Genomic DNA, 23,509 nt, shown 5'->3' with positions numbered 1-23,509 from the left:
TCTATTGCACCTAATGCAATGCATTTCACGGCAGGGTCCGTGATGATGAAAGTTGCATCGGTTGCACTTAGGCTGGTTGCCGTTGTACGACCTTTTGGGTGTAGGGGTATGGTTTGTTGATTGCTTTTTGGCATTTCTTTGAGTTGATTTGCCTCCCCTCTCGCTCCAGGGTTTTCGTTTCATGTTCTTGTGTCCGCACCTTGCGGTATTCTTATAGGTAGCTACTGGTAGGTGGATTCGATTGTTTCTTTGATTAGGATTTTTGATATCATTTCCTTCCCTGCTTGAGTTGACAGAGTTATTGTATGCTATAATGGCTGCCACTGTGGCTATAACTGTAGCTTGCAAAGTGGCGGTGTCCAATTGTAGGAGTGGGGTTGCGTTGGTAAGTTGATTATTTCCGGCCCTTGCTGCGCCGCTAAAGTTTGCTTGAGACAGTGCAGCTGTTACTGCCGCAGTGATAGCAGATTGCACTATGTTGGGGTCATATTGGGGAGGTGGTGGTGGGGTTGCATTTCTACGTGCTGATCTACGAGGAGGCATTGTTCTGGTAAGGAAATAACAAGAAAAACTATAAGTTTTAATGATTCGAAAGTCGCGCATTAGTGATTTGTTATATCAGAAGTTTGGTTTACCCTTGAATAGGGTTTGGAGTTCGACTCATAAGGAGAGTAGATAAACTCATGAATTGGAGGGGCATGCAAAGGGTTTAATAAAGGAAATACATCATATATATTATAAAACATGGTGCGTTACATTTTGTAGTTATGAAAATTTGACCTATCTAAAGCTCTCCGATTACAAGGTTAAGAAAAGTAAGGACTTTATCCGAGGTCTTATGCTATGACAAAATTTTGGAAGTCAGACAGGTATTATTTGTTACGCGAGCTGGCTACATGGGCTTTAGATTCCGCCAGCTGACGCTCCATCTTGAGCATACGTAGTTCATGTCTTGCCTGGCGTTGCCGAAGTTCTATCACTTCGGTTTGAGTTGCCGTTAGCTCTCTCTGCAATGCTTCATTTCGATTTACGATTCTCCCGTGAGCTAATCCTAACTGGCGGATGCGAACTGTGTTGACTCCAGTGTTCGCATCATTCTCCTCAGTTCGATGGATGGTCGTCCGTCCTTGTTCATCAATGCGAGAAATCCGACGAACCAATATAGGAAGGGCTCTGTCTGCTGAGCCTCCCTCGCTTAGATTGTAGAAGCTTCGGTCTCCGTTGAATGGAAGGGGTTGATACTATTCGCGGCTCCACCTATTCAGGTTAGTTGCCCAAAGGGGCGTCGAGCCATGAAATTTTGGTCGAGGATTAGGATTTTGAATTGGAGCCGTTAAGGGTAGGTTATTGTCATCGGGATCTGAGTCTGATTCTTCTTGCATTCCTTCTTCAGGATCATTCTCTATCCTTTCTCCATTACCTTGGTTGGGGTAGTAGGGGTCACCGGGGTGATGGAATCCATCCATTGAGTCTATACGGGAATAGGGTTAAGAATTGACTATAAGCTAAAGCACATGGAATTTACCCTTAAGTTTAATGGTTGTAGGTACTCGAATACTCCCTTTAGTATTCTTTAACGATATGCTTTTGGTAATTTTTAAATTTGTTGTCCATTGCAGACACTCCTTGGCATACGTTAGTCGGCTCTCGGACAAATATAGTTGATCAGACTATATTCTTCCCAGTTCCGATTACATGTCCCAAGGCATACCTGCACTGCACAACTTATTTTTTTAATACTTCTATATTGTTTTAATTATGATACTAACCCTGTTATTAATATGAAATGCATGCATGCCTACTTTTCAAAAATTAAATAAATTTAATTTTAAAAGTATGACTCTTACTCAGAGTGTTTTTGCCCAGTTATGTTTATAGTTGTATACCAAAATGGTTTTGATATACTTAATTAACTATAAACGATGCTCTGATACCAATCTGTCACACCCCCAAACTAGAATGGCGGAAACGTTCGGGGGTGGAGGACGTCATATTCAGTATCATAACAGTTCATAGAAAGGAAAGTACACACCACCATATATATATTAAGGTTTCCAAAATGTTTACATAATTGTATTCGTTACATGTTCAAAAGATAAATACATAAACATCTTTCAAAAGAAGTAATTAACGTCAGCACGTTAATCCCCAAAAGTTGATTTCCAAACCTGCTTAGCGGTTCCCTGAGAATACAAGTTATTTCAAAGAAAAAGTGTCAACAATTAATTTGGTGAGTTCATAAGTAGTGTTTTGAGAAAATGTACGGCATTCGAAAGTTCGTGTATGTTTTCCAGAAAACGCAGTATTTTCAAATGAAAAGAGTTATGATTCATTGTGTTGAAAATGAATGTATTAGATCCAGAAAATCCCATATTTTCCCTAATAGTTGAGATATGATTTGTTGTGTTTTCCAAGAAAACCCTTATTTTCTAATAAAAGTATGAAATGCATATGAATGTTCGTGTTATAAGTTGTAAATAATTGCACCAGGAAAATCCGTTATTTTCCTATTAGTTGTTTGTTTTAGATGCAGGAAAAACCCTTATTTTCCTAACATAACTGGCAGTCTCTAAGATCGAAAATCGCAAGCAACCAACGTGCTTAAAAGGAGTGGCATAGTTTTATATAATAAAGCTATATGAAGATCGCACTTGTTAGATGAAGAATAGTTTTAATAGCTACTCGTTCATAAAAGCATAATACCATAATAATTGTATATCCGATGAGTTTTATAACCATACTAAACATAATATACCTGTAGCGACGTTCTTCAGGTGTCGTAGCATTATGACAAACTGTCACCCCAAAGGACGGACTGTAGCTAACAGTCAGGGCGCGGGATCATGACTTCCCGTATAGATCTATACACATTTGACACGTTCTCCGAACGGGAGACTCTGGTTATAGACAGGACTTGTAGCGATACCTTCTAGCAAAAGGCAGTATTTGAAGATGTACATGTCTCACGGATTCTCAACTAAGTCTGTATTAAAGTAATAGTTTTGTATGCAAAGATTATCCTTTTTCACAATGTCTGACAAAGCATAAATCATAAGTTCTTAAAATGTATAAAACGGTTTAGCAACGAAGGATACTTTGGAATTACTAAATACTTTGTATAAATCTAGTGCATGCAAAGTATGACAAGAGTTTTCACATAGTAGTAATGAATCACAAGTGATTCATTTGATAAAAACGAGTAAAGTGAAACTTTATGAAATACACGATAATAACTGTATATTTACTTGTATTCCCCCCTAAAAGAGTATAAAAAGCATTTAAAACGTATTTAAAGTGTGTTTGTAGGGGTATGAACTCACCTGATAGATTGAAGAAGGTGTGACGAAAACCGAGCAGAACTTTGACTTGAAAAAATGGATTTTCTCGAGATTCTCGGGAATCTCGGGGGCGTAAAACTTCCTTCGGGGCTTGAGTATGGGAACCGGGGCTTCGGGACAATTATTGCACGGAAAACGAGGCAAAACGTAAGAAAAACGAGAGAAAATGAGCAAGTTTCCCCGGAACCCTCGCATCCCTTTTATAGGGGTGCTGAACCGCCTCGGTACGCTAGGCGTACGAGGGTACGCGGGGCGTCATCACTTACGTACTTCGGATGGGACGACATAGAGGAGTAGGGTTGACGTGGCCGAACCGAGGCCTAGCACCTGGTTACGCTGGGCATAACTCGGATCAGGCCGGTGACCCCCCCTTCAGATAATACCGGAATTCATTTTAAATTTATATATTTATTATTTAGCAAACTTCGAAAATTCATATCTTCATCATACGAACTCCGTTTTTGATGTTCTTTATATCAACGCGAAGGTGAGACTACGGTCTACAACTTTCGTTTAGACTCTGTCGGCAAATTTTGACTTTATTTTTAATATTATATTTTTAATACGTCGGGACAGGAAAAGTCCGTTAAAGTTCCATAACTTTTTCATCCGACGTCCGTTTCCGTCAGACTTTTTACCATTGCACTTCTATTTTTGAGACCTTCGATTCTCATTTAGTTTGTGTCGGCTAAAAGTCTCTCGATCTCGATTTCAAGTTTTTAGCTGTCTACTGCTATATCCGTAACTTAGAAAAATCATAACTTCCTCATACGAAGTCAGATTTGGACGTTCTTTTTATGTATGTTCACGGTTTAATGATATCTACGACTTTCATTTAGATACTTAAGGCTAAAATGTATTGTATTGGAACTTTGCGTTTTTCGTTTAATCGGTGTTGCCGGTTTTGTCGGAAATCTTAGAATGGTCATAACTTCTTCGTTATAACTTGGATGTTTGTGTTCTTTATATGTATGAAACCCTTGTTACGATATCTACCACTTAGTATAGTAAATTACGGTTTTATAAAAGTTTAAATTTTGACTTGAATTTTGCTATTGTTACATCATATCAAAATTAGAATGAACTGATTATATGTACATGTCAGCTAGTTGACTGACCCTAGTCAAATCCTAACTCAAGAAATTCCATTTTACTTCAATATGTTAGTTTACAATGTACATTTGATAACTGATCTTTCTAATAGTTTAGAATGAAATGTTTGGAGTAACCTCAGGAAGAGCTTTATCAAAAGCATGATATTTCTTTTCATTTATGAGAACTATTCCCAAACTACGAATTTAGACAAGATTAATCATCCTAATAGCTAAACTTTCAAAGGTTTTATAGCTGTAGATTTTAGTGGATAAGGTTCTAGACATCATTCAATATCAATTCCATTATAGTTTGTTTCATTAATCCTTAGAAAATAACTACCCTAAATAAAATTATTTTAGAAGGCTAGGATCCATATTTGGCTCCATTATGTGTAAGAGATGTCGTAAACACACCATAAAGTTATTTAGGTAGGCAAAGCCCTTTGCCAATTTCGATCACCACAAAATTCCTAGTTCTTTGAGATTCATTGACAATCAATGGCATGTTAATCTCGAATTATGTTCATCTCAGATTCAATGATGGGGTCACCACAGATCACTGATCAAATAGTGAATCGACCATACAAAATCGCATGGTCCCCAACTCAAGTTACGCTTGAGATTCGCGAGTTCCACATCATTCTCTACCTATAGTTAGGGATACCTTAGTACGCCCAATGTACATGGCTTAACCCAAAACTGTCTAACTTCAAACAGTCATCACTTCTTTGTTTCAACTCTGATTTAGATGATCTTTATATCCACAAAAAGGTATTGACGAGATGTATAACCTTATCTAATTAATTTTAACCTAAAACACATCAAACTAAAATCCTTAATTCATAAATAAAGTCTAAAAACCATTTTTAGTATTATATGCTTGGGCTCCAAATGACAAACCAAACGCTTGGATCACATAATCTACGTTACCCAAATCAAATGGGTCAAAATGTCTCATTCCTTAAGGCCTGAAGCCTTTTGATGTTTGATCTTCGGGTTACGTCCATGAACTATGGAATGACTCGAAACAGGGTGTTATAATTTCAAATTAATATATTATTCTCATAATATATTAATAAATTGTTTATTTCTATTTATTAATCATATAATAAATCAATAAATCAGTCTCTCTCTAAAAGTCATCATATTCAATTACTAGGTTTGAAGAGAACCCAAAAGGACTTTGCTTTTACTTCAAGTATATACCAATTTAATTATTGGCTCAGACATCAAATCTAATAGTCTCCCACTTGGATAAATCTATAATTACAATTTCCAATATAACTTTTAAGTTAAACAGAAAAGGGTGCTTCCTAAAGCAACTACAGACTCTAATATGATTAGATATTTTTCCTAAAATAGGTGATCAAATATTCCTTCATTCTACAAGATATCATATCGACATGAGACATGGATTAGAATCAATCTCATTGTCCAAAATTATATTTCCCGATTTCTGATTTGTGATGACCTCATGATACTCACTAATTGAACACATCAATTTAATCCTAGCTGGGCCCAACACTATAAGTTAACACAAAATCATCGAGGCACCCAAAGATATCACTTTTCACTTTAGGGGAAAAGGAATATGTAAACTTTGACTTATATGCTTGTATCCGTTACTCACCAAATCATACATGACACAAAGTTTTATAACATCATTTTACTGATGTGTTTTTGCAATACCATTGTACAAACGACTTGTAGATTACAACTCATATATTGTAACACCCTGTTTTGAGTCGTTTCTTAATTTGGAGTCGAGACCCAAAGATCAATGATCATAAGGATTCAGGATTTGAGGAAAGAGGGGTTTAGACCTATTTTGATGCAGGTATATAGGTTTTGTTATTGAAGAGTTTGCTTTGCGATTTAGAGCCCCAGGGTATAATGGTAAAAGTGATGCTTCATACTTTTCATGAATTAAGGATTGATGTTCGGAAGGTTTTAAGTCAAAGGAGAGTTGATAGGATTGTAGGGTGTTTCATTACCTTTCCGAGTATATAAAGAACGCCAAAAATAGATTGGGGACGTGGTATTTGTGACTGTTAGAAGTTATGAAAATTTTGGGTTAAGCCGAATACGTTAGGCGTACAGGGCATATGATAGGCGTACTAGGCAGGATTGATCATGGAGGACAACCTGGTACGTTGGGCATACACGACCCATACTCAAACCCTAATTTTGGGTCTTGGAACCTATTTAAAGGCCTTAACTCATTTCCATCCCTCCCTACCTTCAACTTCTACCCTCCAAGTTGTACCCTCGAAACCCTAGCCTCATTTGAAATATTATTAAGCCTTTGAGTAATTTTGGTGCATTTTGAAGAAGAAGAACTCATTAGAGAAGTGTTGGTTGTGTTGGAACTTGTAGATCCATGCTTTGTTCACCTTGATCTATCTTCTAGAGGTATAAAACTTCAAACTTGATGGTTCTTTGATGTATATCTAGACTTAGGTCATGTTATGAGCATGTTTTGGTCCCATGATTTGGATATTGTGAGTAGTAGTTACTCCGAAACCTTTGAGCCCCATTTCTAGTCATTTTACTGCCATTAAGTTATAAAAATCGGAGCTTGATGAGTAAATATCTTCCATGGATGAGTTTGTGGCCTTTTAGCGAAGTTATAAATTTAGGGCTTTGGTTTGGACCCTATTAAGCCATGCAAAGTCATAATGTTAAGAAATTTATGACTTAAGACATCTCTTAGAGGTTAGATCTATGATTTGGATGATTTCGTCTTAAGAATTAAGTGCTAAACGTGAGAATTGGCCATTAGGGGAGTACGTTGGCCCTATGTATGTGTATGCTCAACTTTGTGCAATGATTTCCCGATTTCCTCGATTTGACGGGTTGTATGATGGGCTTCAGCATATAGTACGTGGGACGTATTGGGCTGGTATGTGGGGCGTACTCGCGAGATACAATTGTGGGCCATTTTTGGACTTTGGGTCGTTTGGGTTTTGGGCCATGTATTGTTGGGTCAGGTATGGGAAGATATAATGGTCTTTTACCCTTAGTTTGATGGAATAAGAGCGGGCCCATGTATTTCAGGTTATTAACCTATTTATTGATTTGGAATGATCTTGGATATGTTCTATGTGAGAAGCCGTGGTAATAGCAACAAGTGTGTAATTTGTTGACAACAAAATGAGGTGAGTTTGCTCACTATACTATAGGACAATAGGGTTGTATGTGCTTGTTGTCTTTGTGACTCTTGCTGTATGCATGTATGCCTGTTTGCTATATGTATGTGGTATGAAATAGACTCGAGGGTGAAATAGACCCATACGGTTGAAAAATACCGATTGAGTTGAAATAGACTCAGGGTGAAATAGACCTAGTATAGTCTTGAGCTGACATTTGAGTTGAAATAGACTTGGGGGTAAAATAGACCTGATTGTGAAATAGACCAGGTACAGCCTTGAGTTGATGTATATGTATGATATGCAATATTTTAGGGAACTCACTAAGCTTTGTGCTTACGATTTATGTTTATAGTTTCAGGTATTTCTTGTTCGAAAGGAAAGGGACCAACGTAACTGCACAACATCCCCTAATGCTTTCCGCATTGACTATTTATGGTTTTACTCTAATGTTTAAATCATATTATCACTTTGTTTGGTTTTAGAACAACTTGATGTATGACTTTAAGTGTTATTACAATGAAAATTTTTCTATGAGATTTGGGACATTACAAGTTGGTATCAGAGCCTTTGTTTGAGGGATTCAGGCACATTCTTGTGTGTGTTTGAACTCATACTGAGGAGTTGGTAAACTTTTTGAAAAGAAAATAAGTTTTCAAATAGATGTCTATTAAAGAACAAGGGGGTGTGATGCATGCAATCAGCCGAGCTCAAGTAAGTGATTCCCAGAATACCCATACGTGATGTTATACTTTATGTTATGAGAACTACATGCTAGATTAGGGCTAAGGATCTGCTCAGGAAATGATGAAATAATGCTATGGGATATGCCTTTATATGCCTGCTAGTTGAGCTTTTTGAAATGCATTCTAGAATGTATTTTTTATGTTAGATAGATTGGCCTGATATGTGATGTCTGGTAGCCTAAGCGGAACTGGATGTTATATTAGATTTGGAATCTTTATTGGTAGTGGGTGAGCTTGAAATGTCCTTTATTTGGTTTGTGTCTTGGAGTGTTACTACATGAATGCTACTTGCTTTATGCTTTGGGGGACTCTTAATGATGTGAATTAACTATTAAGTGAATATGTTAAGTCACATGCTGCATAGGTCAAATAATCTCAATGTGATTGATTTGACCCTACTGCGTAGCTCTCGTCTGAGTCTAACTATTGTAAGGAGGATTCTTTTAGTTGAAGGATTATCTAAGCTTTGTGGCATGTAATTGTGTTCATGAAGTAGTTAGCTGACATTAGTGGGAGTTCTTCAGCAACTGATGTCAGGGTGAGGTCGGGAACCTAGGAGAGGCTAAGAGGTGATTTAATGGGTATGGATGAGCTGTTTAGCGAGTACTTGGAGTACCAATTTGAGAAGGTGTTTTGGAGGATTTGAGATTCTTGAGGAAAGTATCGATAGGTGTGGAAGATAGTATTGGTTTCGTACTACTCAAAGCACAAGATCCATACGTGAATCAAGGAAAGTCACAAGGAATCTAGGAAGCCTAGAGGATGAGGGTTCTTTGGCTATGTTTTGATCATTTGTGTGGATGCTTTTCCATATGGTGACGAGCAATCGTGGAGGAGGTTCTGGTTCAGGTCTAGGCTCGGGTGATGAGCCGATTGATGAGAGGATACATGAGTTTGTTATAATAGAGATTACTCACGATATTTTGGAAGCGACTCCTGTGATGTTTGGTTCCATCAAGGAAGGAATCATGGAGCTCTTGGATAAGTATATTGGGGCTTTTCGGGCCAATATTGCAGCAGGATAGTTGGGGGATTGAACTATCTCTCATCGAGATTTCAAGGCTTTTGATGCACCAGAGTTCTTTGGGGAGGAGGATCCTATTGCTAGCAATTACTCTAAGTGATCGATGGTGGGATTTACATCATGCCTTCACGGGGATCAATTCCACAATTGGATTGTTACTGATGTTTCTTAGGCCTTACAAGAGGAATTTCCCGGCATTATTAGTTGTATCTCTGACAGGTTGGTCACCAAGTTCGAGGATTAGAATTTAGTCGTTCAAGTTATTGATGGGTTTGTCGGGGTAACTTGGGAACGTGAGCTTGGTTTGGAGAGGCAGATAGGAAAGAGGAAGCAAATTAATGATCCGACTCTACTAATACCATCTAAGAAGCTTGATATTTCCATGCCTAGTGATGGAGGCCATCGAGACCACAAAATTCCCGCTAAGGGTGGAGGGACCCACAAGCCTGCGTGCTATAAGTTCAAATGCGACAGATGCGGTCGGAAGGGCCATGTTCACCAAGATTGCACCCTGAATGTAGAATTGTGTCATCATTGTCATCAGCCTGGTCATATTAGGGCAAGTTGCCCGTGTTTTCTGATTGGGGCGACTCATAACCCATCTCCCATGGCCTTCCAAGAGGTAGGGCAAAGACTTCACGACCACATGGGCATGTACTACTTCATGCACTTTAATTGCTTTTGCTTATGTAATTGGGTGTTGAGACATTGTGTTAGGTTTTGTTAAGTCCCCACCTAAGGATTGTAGTTTCTTTATGATTGCCTAGTTATTATTATTGAAAGATCGACATATTCCATTTTGTATGCCGGGAGTCATGATTGAGGTGTACTTGGATGAGTTGGTCATAGGGTGTCGGCTATTGTTAGTGCGAGTCTCGGATGGAAACAAACTGAATGTCCTACTCAGAGGATCAGCAGCCAAATTAATGTTATAAGTTCAACCCAATAAGCTAGAAGGATCTGCAACATGAGTTCATTTTAGTATTTGAAATTTGTGAGGGTTGAGATCTTTCATGGTTGATAGGAGTAAGGGATTGGTCAGAATGCGCCAGGTTCAAGTTTTCATAATTATGTGTGTGGTCATCGCATTAGAAGCTTTTAGGAAAATATCTCATGGAAGTTGTTTGTTCCCTTCTGGGACAACGAAGTCAGAATTTAGGAGCACTTGTGTTTCTCAGGACAGATGTCAACTGATTGTTGGCAGACTTTGAATTAATTGGTACTACCAGTAGGCCAAGAACAGTAGTGAACCATCACTCTAGAGTGTGGGTGACAAATTTACCGCATGGGTTTGTGCAGATGATGTGGTTGTCAAGAAGATTTAAGTGGACTCTATTATAGATTCTTTGAGTGCATCGATTTTTTTGGCATGTGGGTAGTTATATTGGTGATCCGTCCATCTCGGTTGACGGTTATAGTTCTTGGTCACCAGCTGAAGTGGCTCAAGGATTTGGAATTATATCATGGAAAGTGCTTTGGGTAGCAAATCATTTAATATGATATGGGGTATGGATACACTAGCTTGTATGGTCTTGGAATCCTAGTTCCTGGAAGCTTGGGATTATAGGAGTCAAATAGTAAGGTTGTGACATGGTTCGAAAGTGCATCGGTTATGGAGTTGACAGTGTGCAGTTCAATCCAAGAGGAGGAGGACCGTTTAGATCATTGGGATGATTATAGGTGTGAAACAAAGAGGCATTTTATAACTCATGCAAGTGGAGAGCCAGTTATGATTGCAGTATGGATTGAGATTTGTACATGGAATGAGGATCTAGGTGGACGGATTGTGCTAGAGCCTCTCTATATATTCTTTTTTGTCAAAGGATTTGGGGTTTGAAAAACATAACCCAAACACCTGAATGGGGTATAGTCGGATGCGGCTTCAATTCATGATGATTAGGGTTGGTTTTGTAGATGGACGATAAGACCATGTGTTGGGTCCAAGGTAGTTATGGAATTGTTTTAAGACGACAGGGGTAGCTGTAGCATACACAAGGTTGATAGGATGTTAGGGAAGTGTTGTATGTATGTGATGGAGTCGTAACATTCACAAAGATGAGATAGGCCATTTCAGAAGTGGTTGTCAAGCTATAAGAGGATCACATCGCACTTATGGGTCAAGTCAGACCGTTATTGTTGGTTGACCACTCCTTGTTGGGAGTAAGGGTTGTTAGAGCTGTGTCGGTATTCTTGGCTTGTCTAGCGCCAGCTGGGTGAGACCCGTGGGCGAAACTTGTTCGAGCATGTAGGTTGGGTGAAACCCATGGGTGAGGCTCGTTTGGTTAAGACAGTAGGGGTGAACCCAACTGGTATTGGTCCAATTATGGTGTTAGATCACGCTTAGAAAAGGATGACTCTGTGATTGACAGATGGAATCTGTTATACATTTAGGCTCAGGGAGCTTGTAGCAGTTAAACTCTTAAGCGGAATCTCATGATGATACTATTGGGTTTTGAGCATTCTAACACTCCTAAGTGTACATGCAACCCTAAATACCTTGGATCTATGTTTTCTCTAATATACATGTAAATATGAACTTTCCAAGGTATTCATCCTAACTAGCATAATAACATTGATTCATATGAATATATCAAATTAGAATTACAGACCTCTTTGATGTAGAATGTCTTCATGAAGCTTGAGTGCCTGGTTCCCCAAATGTGACACCTAAAATGGTTCACACAACACCAAATACACTTGGAATAGATTAGAGAGAAATCCACACTTCATAAAATCGGCTAGCCCTTTCACATATACTCTAGTGCCAATTTTGTCAACAATAAGATGCTTATATAGTTAGTGACAATTAGGGTGAACCCTAATTGTCATGGCTTTCCATTTCCTTGGATCCATGGGTTCAAATACACCATGGAGCATCCATGGAGCCTCCTATGGGTTTTAGCCCAACTTGATAATCCATGGAGCATTAGCCCACTATACAAGTATGGATGATTTACACAGTCAACCCGTATATTTAATTGGTCTTCTTTTGATCACTTAATTAATCCTAGATTAATTCTTGATCAATACTAATTAAATAATCTTATTAATATATTAGAAATTATAATATATTAACAAACCTTAAGTGTTATTTCTCTCATTATAGTCTATCCAAATGCATGATGCCATGCAAACCAAATGGACCATGCCAGGTCGGGTCAAGTCTTACCAATTATAGTTATGGACTTAAACATTAATCCAACAGTCTCCAACTTGGATAAGTCTAAAACTATTATTACTCTCAAGAACCGACTGGCAATCGTAGCTCTCAAAAGCTTCTGTCGAACTCTGACCTTGTCGATGATATCTGACCTTTGTCAATGACTTGTCCATTAGATAAGGGATCATATATTCCTCCATTCTAGATATCATATGGACTGAGACATGGATTATAATCATTCTCTCTGTCCATTTGTTATTTCTTGATTTCCGATTTATGACGACTGACTAATTGAACAAATCAAATCAGTCCAGGCCCGACCGAGCACTTACATTTGTCATCACCAAATCATCTAGGGGCCCATAGACATCGCTTTTATCCCGAAGGTGAAAGGAATGGATAAACTTAGACTCGTATGACTTGTTCTACTACTTGTTGAATCATACACAAAGGCACGTTTTATAAAATCGAGTTACCAATGTGTTTTCGTGCAATCAATGTATAACCAACTCATAGTAACAACTCATATCTCTAGGTTTGAAGAATATAAGATATTATCGTCTCATGATCACTCGTGATAAAATCCATGAAGTGATTCCAATGAGTGCGGGTTGAATCCAATACTCAGAACTTATGAGCACTCATGAGTGTTGTAGCACCACCTTGTCCAACATCTTATACCTTTACAAGCCCAACCCATGACAGTCTTGATTCATATATACTTCCAACATATGACCGACTGTGGATGGTTTGAATAACTTAGTCATTCAGAACAATGACCTAGTTATTCTGGAAGCCAAAACATGCAAAGTGAAACTCAATAATAATCGAATCCAATATGGTCTCAGAACTTATGAATATAAAGAAAACACCTTTTATTTATCACCATATGATTACACATTATTCATTGTATGCTGTTTCAGCTATCAACTTTATTCTTGAATTAAAACAATAGTTGTTCCATGCTCCAAGCATGTACATTATGTTTTCTAAGCACTATTCATGCCATACACCAAGTATGCATACTATGTTTGTCTATGATCTTTACTTTGTAAAAGAGATCAATTGAACATAATTCCAATGATTTTCATTTCACAGTCCCAATTCCTTACTGCAAATGCAAGAATTCCAAATTCATGCCATTTATTGAAATCTATTAGATTCTAAACTTATATGCATTGATCCTCTTGTAATGATTATGCACAAAGTCACAAAGACTTGACAACAAACATTACAGAGCATTCCAAAGGAGATCAATTCCTTGATAAATCCTTCTTGCATTAAGTTTCCTAATCTTACAAAGATTTATTGAACAACTTCCACCTATGGGATCATTTCCATATTCCCCTTTTGACTATCACTTTTGAACAAGAGTTGCCTTTTTCCAGAATATGTCAATATGGTCCTTCCAACAATTAACACTATACTTCCAACTGTCCCTGAGAAACCAATCTTTGGTAAACCTTAGATTGTCCTCAACAATTGCTTAATACTTTAAGTCATATCCAATTCTAGACCTTTTTCCCTTCTTAATGCCCCAGGCATTTGGGAAATTTTAGAAAGGATGAATATAGCACATGTAATCGATCGTATATCCGAAGCATAAGGGACATGATTCATGATGTCTCACATAAAGACTAAACTAGTCTTTTGCTTTAATATTTCCATTTCAATTTGCCAAGTTCTCATAATTCAGATTATGAAAAGGGATGCCGTAATCATAATCGAATTTTAGAACGCAAATAATAGCCTCATATATAGAATTTTCTTATGTTGAGCCATTCCAACATAACATTCATATATATACTTGACTAAATACGATTAAAACCTCAATCTAAGCTTTTAGATTTGAGATGAAGTATAATTTCTTCTCCCTTAATTATAGCAAAACAACTCTTTCCCAATTGAAACCTTTTGTTTTCTTTAATTAACATTGCTAACTTGCAACCTTTATCATAATTATCATGCTCCCACTAACATGATGATTATTAGCATAACACTTATGCTCCCACTAGCTTTGACATGTACTCAGAAAACAGCTGACCTGCTAGAAAAACAATACTTTATTGGCTTTCTTACCAAAGTTTAGATTTCTGATACTAGATTGCTTTGATAAAACTTTATGAATATCATACACCTTATCTTAGATAGCTCACAGGTGTGTCTAAACAATTTAAGAACTATGAAAAGGGATGTCGTAATCATAGTCTCGATTTTTTAGACCTTTGCCACTTCTCACAAGTCCATGTTAGTGTGCCGATTAACCACACATGCTCCACTAACGACTTTGAGAATGCAATAACACACTTTCTACCTAGCTAAAATCTACTTAGTGAAAGTTTTTCCTCACCATCATTTTCATGAATCGGAGAGAAACCTTATGAAACTTAGATTTAATGGTGTATGTGTTCTTATCCATGTGAATTGTCAAAACCATAGTCACAAGACAAGGATAATGACAAATCCAAAATCATATGGACTGAACTCAATCGTAATTTCTTGCCATCTGGCAGCTCAAGGGACTGCCATTGCTTCCAAGTTGTTGTGCAACCAATTGAGAACTCTAAGAACTCATATGCAAAGCCAACTTTAATTGGAATTGGCACATAATATGTCAACACAATAGGTTATAAATCTCAAGTCGTGTGCTAGTGAAGAACTTCAGGTTTTATTCTTGATTAGTTCTTGAGAGTTTCACGACCTTTAATACTCCCACTATCCTCTTGACGTATAAGACTTTCTTGTTAAATATTCAAGAGATAGTGTGTATTCTAATCAAGACAAACATTTCACACAATTGGCCTTAGTTGGTCTTTGTTTTATCCAAAACATCACAACTTACGAATTTCAAATGAAAAGAGTAGAAAGCTTTTACTCTTACATATGAAAAATGTTTTTAAACCTTTTTTAAGACATGTCACTCAAGTTACAATCTTGGAGTATGACTCTAAGAATTGTTTTGGAATGAAATATGACTCGTCTTCTTGATTTAATCATTTCAACAATTCATAGCTCCTCTTCTTAGCTATCAGAATGCACTTAGAGGATGAATTGTGATAAGGTCTCTTAATAATTAAGATGATTATATAACATGATACTAAAGTACTGTCCCATCTTTTCAGATTTGAGAAACTTTTATCCTTCTGCCTAGTTTGATTCTTCTCATTCATTCTGCCATACACTGAAATTTTTCCAATGCTTCACAATTATACTTAAGCCTGTAAGTATAACCATATTTACTAAACTTTAGTAAATCATGACGAATAATCTTATCGATCTTTTGTGGTGGACTAAATCAGTGCACAAGAATGTGTACTTGATCCCTTAGTTCGTTACTTGACTCATACATCCATGTGAACAAGTTGTTAGTCTTAATTTTCCCAATGCTTGAAGGTTCTCATTCATCATGGTATACAAATTGCATGATTCCATGTTTCGGTCCAATTGAAACTTGGGTGATGAGAATCTTTCCTTATTTGGTAAATATAGACACTACCACAAATGAAAGAATCAAATTCATATTTCCACTCTTGCTCGTAATGGAATCATATAAGCAACACAGATTTTCACAAATGCCATTGTAAGGATATTTTAAACTAAATAAAATCAAAAGATTTACCTTTTATTTTAAAACTTTGTGGAAAAAACTTATCCTTACAATCCATATGAAAACTTGTTGTTATCTATTCCTAAGGAAAATATCATAACTCCTAAGAAGTAGCTCAAGAATCCGATCTTCAAACTATGTGATAGAAATCCATCTACGCGATCAGATTCATCATATTCTTTCTTTAAGTTTCTTCACTTTTCTTTGATTCTTAAAACATCAACATGTGACCCAGTCACATCATTTATCAAGAATCTCATAGTAGAAACTTAGCAGAGTTAGATAGTGGACTTTACCTGAATTAGAGTCAAACTTATTGACTTTAACATCCTTAGGTAAAATTGGCAGAACTACTAGAAAACTGCCCTTTAATGACACGCAAATAATGACACTCGCTGATAGAGGACACACATTAGTGCGCTCCTTGAAAAATAATGTCAGTTTTGCAAAATTTGAAGGATAAAAGACACGCATTTGTGCGTGCCCTAAAATTAGTGTTAGAAAAGAAAAAAAAGGAAATGCGGAGGGCACCTTTCATAAAATGTGCTTCGTCTAAATGTGTCGCTTTATAACATTTTAATGAAACACACATTTTAAAGGCAAGATTTCACCCGCCTATTGAATCCCAAAAATTAAACCCCCTGCCTCTTCCAATTAGCAAGAAAAAGCCCTAGGTCTTCGTATTCATGGCCGCCGCTTAAGAGAACAGTGCCGTTGATATCTGTACTGAAGTTGTGGTTGTTGATGATGACATCAAGTTCAGATTCCAAAGGCAGGAGATGTACACCGAGAATCTCTCTGGAAGCTGTCGATGATATCTCTACTGAAGCATGGTTTTAGAAATCTTTTACATCAACCAGTATTCTGAGTCCATGTTTATATTGTTGATGTTCTTTTCACTAAAATTCTATTGAAAATGGTGTGACAACCCGATATTTCAACTCTTCGTAACGACCAAAATGGGTCAAGTATTGTAACCACTTCTGAATAATAAAAAGTTACGTTCATAATAAAATGTACAAATAAGTTCTACTTAATTTCCTTCTATGATTAAATGTCTTTGAACCACGATCGTACGTAAAAAGAACGCCCAAATCCGACTTCATATAGCGAAGTTATGATTTTCCAAGTTCGGCTTAGCAACAGACAGCTAAAAACTCGAATCGGAGATCGAGCGACTTTTGGCCGAAATGACCTAAACGAGAATCGAAGGTCTCGACAATGGTATTCCAACGGTAAAAAGTCTGGCAAAAACCGACATCAGATAAAGAAGTTATGAATTTTCTAAGAAATTCCTTAAACACGATGGATTTTTAATAAATAATAATAAAATAATTTCGGAATTTGCCGACGGAGTCTAAATGAAAGTTGTAGAGCGTAGTCTCACCTACGCGAGGATATAAAGACCATCGAAAACGGAGTTCGTATGAAGAAGATATGAATTTTTGAAGTTTATTAAATAAATTAATTATTTATTTAAATCAAAATTCGGATATTATCCGAAGGGGACTCAGCGTTCTCAGCCGATGTACGCGCTGCGTACCCCTATACGCCCCGCGTAACCGAGAGGATTGGCCTCTGATCGTCCACGTCGCGCTATCCGAAGAAACCGACCCATCCGACCCGTCCGAAGCCCCGACCCGTCCGACCCGGCGTCCCATCCGACCCGCGTACCCAGCAACCCGTCCCATCCGAACCGAGGCAGTCGAGGCTTCGGTCATGCATGACGTACGCGTACGCGCTGCGTACGGGCGTACGCCCCGCGTACCGAGGCAGACCAGCCTTACTATAAATAGGATGCGAGGGTTTCCAAAGAAAGGGTTCAATTCTCTTCTCTCTCTCTCAACATTTCCTCGTTTTCCGTGTCCGTTCAAACCCGAAGCTCTGGTCTTTTTGGCTCAAGTCCCGAAGGTCGATTTTGCTCCCGAGATTCCCGAGAATCCCGAGGAAAATCCGTTTCCCGAGACGAAACTCTGCCCGGTTTTCCATCTCGCTATCTCCAAAACTTTCAAGTGAGTTTCATACCCCTTAATCAACCTTTTTAATTATTCTAAATACTTTTATATGCTTTCAAGGGGGGGATTACAAGTAAAACACACGAGTATTATCATGTGTTACATAAAGAAACTCTTTTATATACTGTTATATATTCAAATCACATGTGATTTATAAACATTTAAAGGAACTTTTATATATATATAACATATGTCACAATAGCATTTTACCTTTTAAAATATAATGTTGTTGTAATGCACGTATAAACTAAACTGTTCTTAGATTTTTCTTGTCTATCCTAGACTCTACACCAAAAATCTATACTTTCATAAACAAGTGATTCCTTTTCTCAATATTTCTAAACAAACAAGACACGCTTTTTGGAAACTATAATAGGTATAGTTTTACGAACAGATTTCTAACTCTTATGTACTAGAAAACGCATATTTCAAGAAGTTTACTTTCGTATACAAGAACAAACGTAACATTTTATCAAGTAGATCTGTTTTTATACCACGGATTTGTGAGACACTAACTTCATGTACGTTCGAGTACACATTTCAAGTCCTGTATTATATACCAGAATCCCTTGGAGGGGGAGCGTGGTGTTTGTATATAGATCCATACGGGCTTGACAAACCCGCGCCCTGACTATTAGCTGCAGTCCACCGTTTGGGGTGACAAACGTCATAACATTCCAACGCCTGAAGAACGTTGTGTATAGGCATTCAGAGTCAATAGTATGGTTATAAAACTCACAAGGGGTATTAAAAATGCATTGATTTACAAGATTTTCAAACTCATTGGTTATTTTACAGTTACATACATTTTGGAAACAAACATTGGTCTTGAGTGAAGGCTACTTTTATACTAGTAGAAAATATAGGATTTTCTAAACACAAACAAACAAAGATAAAACATTTCATTTCAGTTAAACATTGTCACTTAAATACTTATGAAATTCACCAGCTTAAATGCTGATCTACTCTTTCAAAATTACTTGTATGTCCCAGGAAATCAGTAATTTCAGGTATTCATTTCGCTTTTGATGAAAAGATGCTGCGGCGCCAGTTTAATCTCGTATTTTGACATCATATTGTAATTGAGTTTTGAACATGTAACTTTTGACAAATGTAAACTTTCAATTATATATATGATGGTTGTATTGCTTTCTTTACTATGTATTCATTTGTTACGCTACCACATGAAGTCATCCGCCCCCGAACGTTTCCGCCGTTCAGGTTTGGGGGTGTGACAGATTGGTATCAGAGCAATGTTTATAGTGAACTAAGTATATCGAACCACATAAGATATACAAACTATAAATGCTTAAGGGACTAATACTCTCTGACAAAACAAATTTTCTTTTTACACTTAAGCAGCATTTCGTTCAACTTAAATTGATAATTCATTTAAGTACACTTACATGCATACCACAAATTATTTTCATGTTATATAACTATACAAGTATTTAGACAAGTTGACACTACGATTGAGACTCGATATATGTAATCAGATTTTGGACAAATATAGCGTGATCAACTATATTTGCCCAAGATTGGACTAACGTATATCGAGGAATGATCGTAGTAAGCGACAAGTCAAAACTTACCAAACCATTACAAGAATCAAACACAAGAACTTAAATACTATAGGAGTATTTGCTATCTAAACTAGTTAAACTTACATGTTTTACATGTTCCGACTTTACTCAATTCTTATAACCCTATTTCTCGTACAGTCAAATGGCTGGATTTCACCACCCTGGCGACCCCTACTTTCCCAACCAAGGCAACGGAGGATGGATCGAAGATGATCCCGAAGAGGACGAGGAACCCATAGAAGTGGGTGATGACTCCGGTACCGACTCAGAGCCGGAAGTTATCAATCCACCACCCATTCAGCCTCCCGTCTTCGTAAGGAACTTTCAAGGACCGATTCCCGTCTGGGGAAGTCACCTCCACCATTGGAGCCAACAACAAAACCTATGCCCTCCCTACGGCATGTGCCGGGACTTCTATGATGTCCGCGGCGGAGGTTCGGCTGATCGAGCACTCCCGGTAATGGTGGGTAAGTTAGCCAATCAGTCCTATCAGTCTGGAGTACAAGCTAGTCGACTCCGGGATATCAACGTGGAAGTACAGGTTCACACTTCTGACATCCGTAGGCTGGACAAGATGCAAGACAACGCCCAATTCCAAGCCGAAGCGTTCCAAGCGCAAATGATTGCAGCCCTCGCCGAACTAAGGGAACAAGAAGCCGCTTTCGATAGGCGTCTAATGGAGTCAAAGCAATCTGATACGGAGTCAAGCTCCAAGCGCAACCTTCGACGCAAGTAGTGCTTGTCTAGGACTCAAATTTTGTTATAGCTTAGGACCTCGGCTAAAAGTCTTTAAATTTCTCGAACTTTGTAATCGGAGACCCTTATAGGGGTCAAATTTTCATGATCATTGTAACAACTTTTATATTAATATAAGTGGCACTATTACTACTATGTTGAGTATTTCGTTCGAACCTTGAATGGTCATTGTGAACCCAAATACTTGTTTCATACCTTCAGTCTTACAAATAACTTTCATTCTTCTATTTTAAGACTCATACTATGATATGTTGTTGAACTATAGCGATTTAGTTCATGAGACACCTACATTTTCCATTCTATGAAATTCTTATCCTTGTCTTTTCAATCTATAGTTGACGGATGCCTCCGCGTAGGAATCCAAGGCGAAACAACGGTGAGGAAGCACCTATACCACCACCACCTCCACCACCCCAATTTGATGCTGTAATGTTTCAAGCAGCAGTCACCGCAGCGGTGGCAGCCGCCATGTCACAGATCAATAACTCAAGTGCTAATGGCTCGGGATCTGGCACACACCCATCCAACCATGGCGAGAGTCATGGACCACCTCGAGAATGCACCTATAAGGACTTCACTAATGCCAAGCCCCGGATGTTTTATGGTACTGGTGGTGTGATGGCCCTAAGGCAGTGGATTGAAAGGACGGAGGCAGTCTTTGAAATCTGCTCCTGCCCCGAGCACAGCAAGGTCAAATTTGCAACTTTCACCCTTCTCGATAAAGCTTAACTTGGTGGAATGGCCACGTTAAAGTACTTACCCTAATCGTGGCAAACTCCATAAGCTGGGAGAGCTTGAAGGCCATGATGATGAGAGAATACTGCCCACGGGGAGAAATTCAAAAGCTTGAACACGAGCTATGGACTCTCAGAATGGTGGGTACCGACATCGCTACTTATACCAACAGATTCTACGAACTGGCAATCCTTTGTCCAGATATGATTGCTCCCGAGAGCAAGAAGATAGAAAGGTACATCTGGGGACTGATGCCCCAAATGCGATCAAGCGTGTTAGCTTCTAAACCTGACACCTTTGAAAGTGCTAAGGAACTGGCACAATCTCTGATCGACTACGGAGGTCATCAGAACTCAACCACTTCTGCACCGGCACCACAGAAAGCAAACAACAACTACAACAACAACAATGGCAGGAAGAGAGCATGGATTAAAGGGAAGGGTGGGTCTTCCCAAGAATCCGCAAAGAAACAACTGGTGTCAGTAAATGCTGCCATGGTACCTACTACAGCCCTTACAAATACCTACCCAACAAAGCCCTATATAGGCAACCTCCCAAAGTGCACCAAATGCAATTACCACCACCATGGACCTTGTCGAAATATGCAGTGCGCCAACTGCAGCGCGAAAGGGCACACAGCCCGTTTCTGCAAGGAACCCGCAAAGCCGATCACTCAAGTTCCCGGTGCGGGTGTAGGGCAGGCTTGCTACGGTTGTGGCGAGGTGGGCCACTACCAGAGAAACTGTCCTAAGGCAGCAGGCACCGGAGGTGTGAGACGAGTTTTGGCAATAGGCCACGACGAAGCTATAGCTGACCCAACTATAGTTGCTGGTACGTTCCTTCTCGATAATTCATACGCGTGCATATTATTCGATAGTGGAGCGGAGAGAAGCTTCGTGAGTCAAAACTTTATTCATTTACTTAAACCTAAACCTAGCAAGTTAGAAAATTCATTCACTGTAGAGATGGCCAATGGAAAAACCGAAAACACAAATTGCATATACATGGGCTGTACGTTAACATTAGACGGCCATTCTTTCCCAATCAATCTCATGCCGGTTCAAATTAAAAGTTTCGACGTCATAGTCGGCATGGATTGGTTGAGTCTTCTTCGCGCCGACATCATGTGCTTTGAGAAAGTAGTCCGTCTTAACCTCCCAAACAACGAAACATTAGTTATCTACGGCGACAAATCTAGTGCAAACCTTCGCATCATTTCGTGCATCCAAGCTCGAAAGTGCTTGCGGAAGGATTGTCGAGCATTCCTAGCGCACATCGTCGATACAAGTCAAGAACTGAAGGACATCAAGAGCATCTCGGTAGTACGTGACTTTCCCGATATCTTTCCAGAAGAACTGCCAGGATTACCACCGCAACGCCAAGTCGAGTTCAGAATCGACTTAATTCCAGGAGCTACCCCAGTAGCGAAGTCGCCTTATCGTCTTGCACTAGCAGAGATGCAGGAACTTTCCAGTCAACTTAATGAACTCCTTCACAAAGGATTCATAAGACCAAGTTTCTCACCTGGGGGAGCACCGGTCTTGTTTGTAAAGAAGAAAGACGGATCGTTCCGTATGTGCATCGACTACAGAGAGCTGAACAAACTTACTGTCAAGAACCGCTATCCTCTACCCCGTATCGACGACCTATTCGATCAACTTCAAGGGGCGAGCTACTTCTCCAAAATAGACCTGCGATCCGGATATCACCAATTACCAGTTCTAGAGGGGGACAGTCCAAAGACAGCCTTCCGAACTCGTTATGGACACTATGAATTCGTGGTGATGCCGTTCGGATTAACCAATGCACCAGCAGTATTTATGGACCTAATGAATAGGGTATGCCGCCCTTACTTGGATCAATTCGTCATCGTCTTTATCGATGATATACTTATCTACTCTCAAAGTGAGGAAGAGCATAGTCATCACCTACGAAAAGTCCTAGAAACACTGCGAACGGAGAAACTCTATGCGAAGTTCTCTAAATGAGAATTTTGGATTCGAAGAGTCGAATTTTTAGGTCACGTTGTTAGCGAGGAAGGTATACACGTAGACCCCTCCAAAATTAAGGCTATTGAGAACTGGTCGGCACCAAAGACACCTACAGAAATTCGTCAATTTCTAGGTCTAGCTGGCTACTATCGCAGATTCATAAAGAAATTTTCGAGCATTGCGAAACCCCTTACTTCATTAACCCAGAAAGGTGTGGCCTTTGACTGGGAAGCAAAACAAGAGAAGGCATTCCAGACACTAAAGCAGGCCTTGTGCACCGCACCGATACTATCCCTCCCCGAAGGGATAGA

The 23,509-nt window shown here is 38.7% G+C and overlaps 1 pseudogene; it reads left to right on the top strand.

Moving 5' to 3' along the window:
- Positions 1 to 313: 313 nt before the first annotated feature.
- LOC111882329 (mediator of RNA polymerase II transcription subunit 25-like) overlaps positions 314 to 23,509 on the top strand; it is a 36,965-nt pseudogene continuing 13,769 nt past the window's right edge.

This window comes from Lactuca sativa, chromosome 5 (genome assembly GCF_002870075.4).
Source record: "Lactuca sativa cultivar Salinas chromosome 5, Lsat_Salinas_v11, whole genome shotgun sequence".
Lineage (NCBI taxonomy): Eukaryota > Viridiplantae > Streptophyta > Magnoliopsida > Asterales > Asteraceae > Lactuca > Lactuca sativa.
The sequence above is the reverse complement of the archived record's forward strand: the minus strand, read 5'-3'. Positions and strand labels throughout refer to the sequence as shown.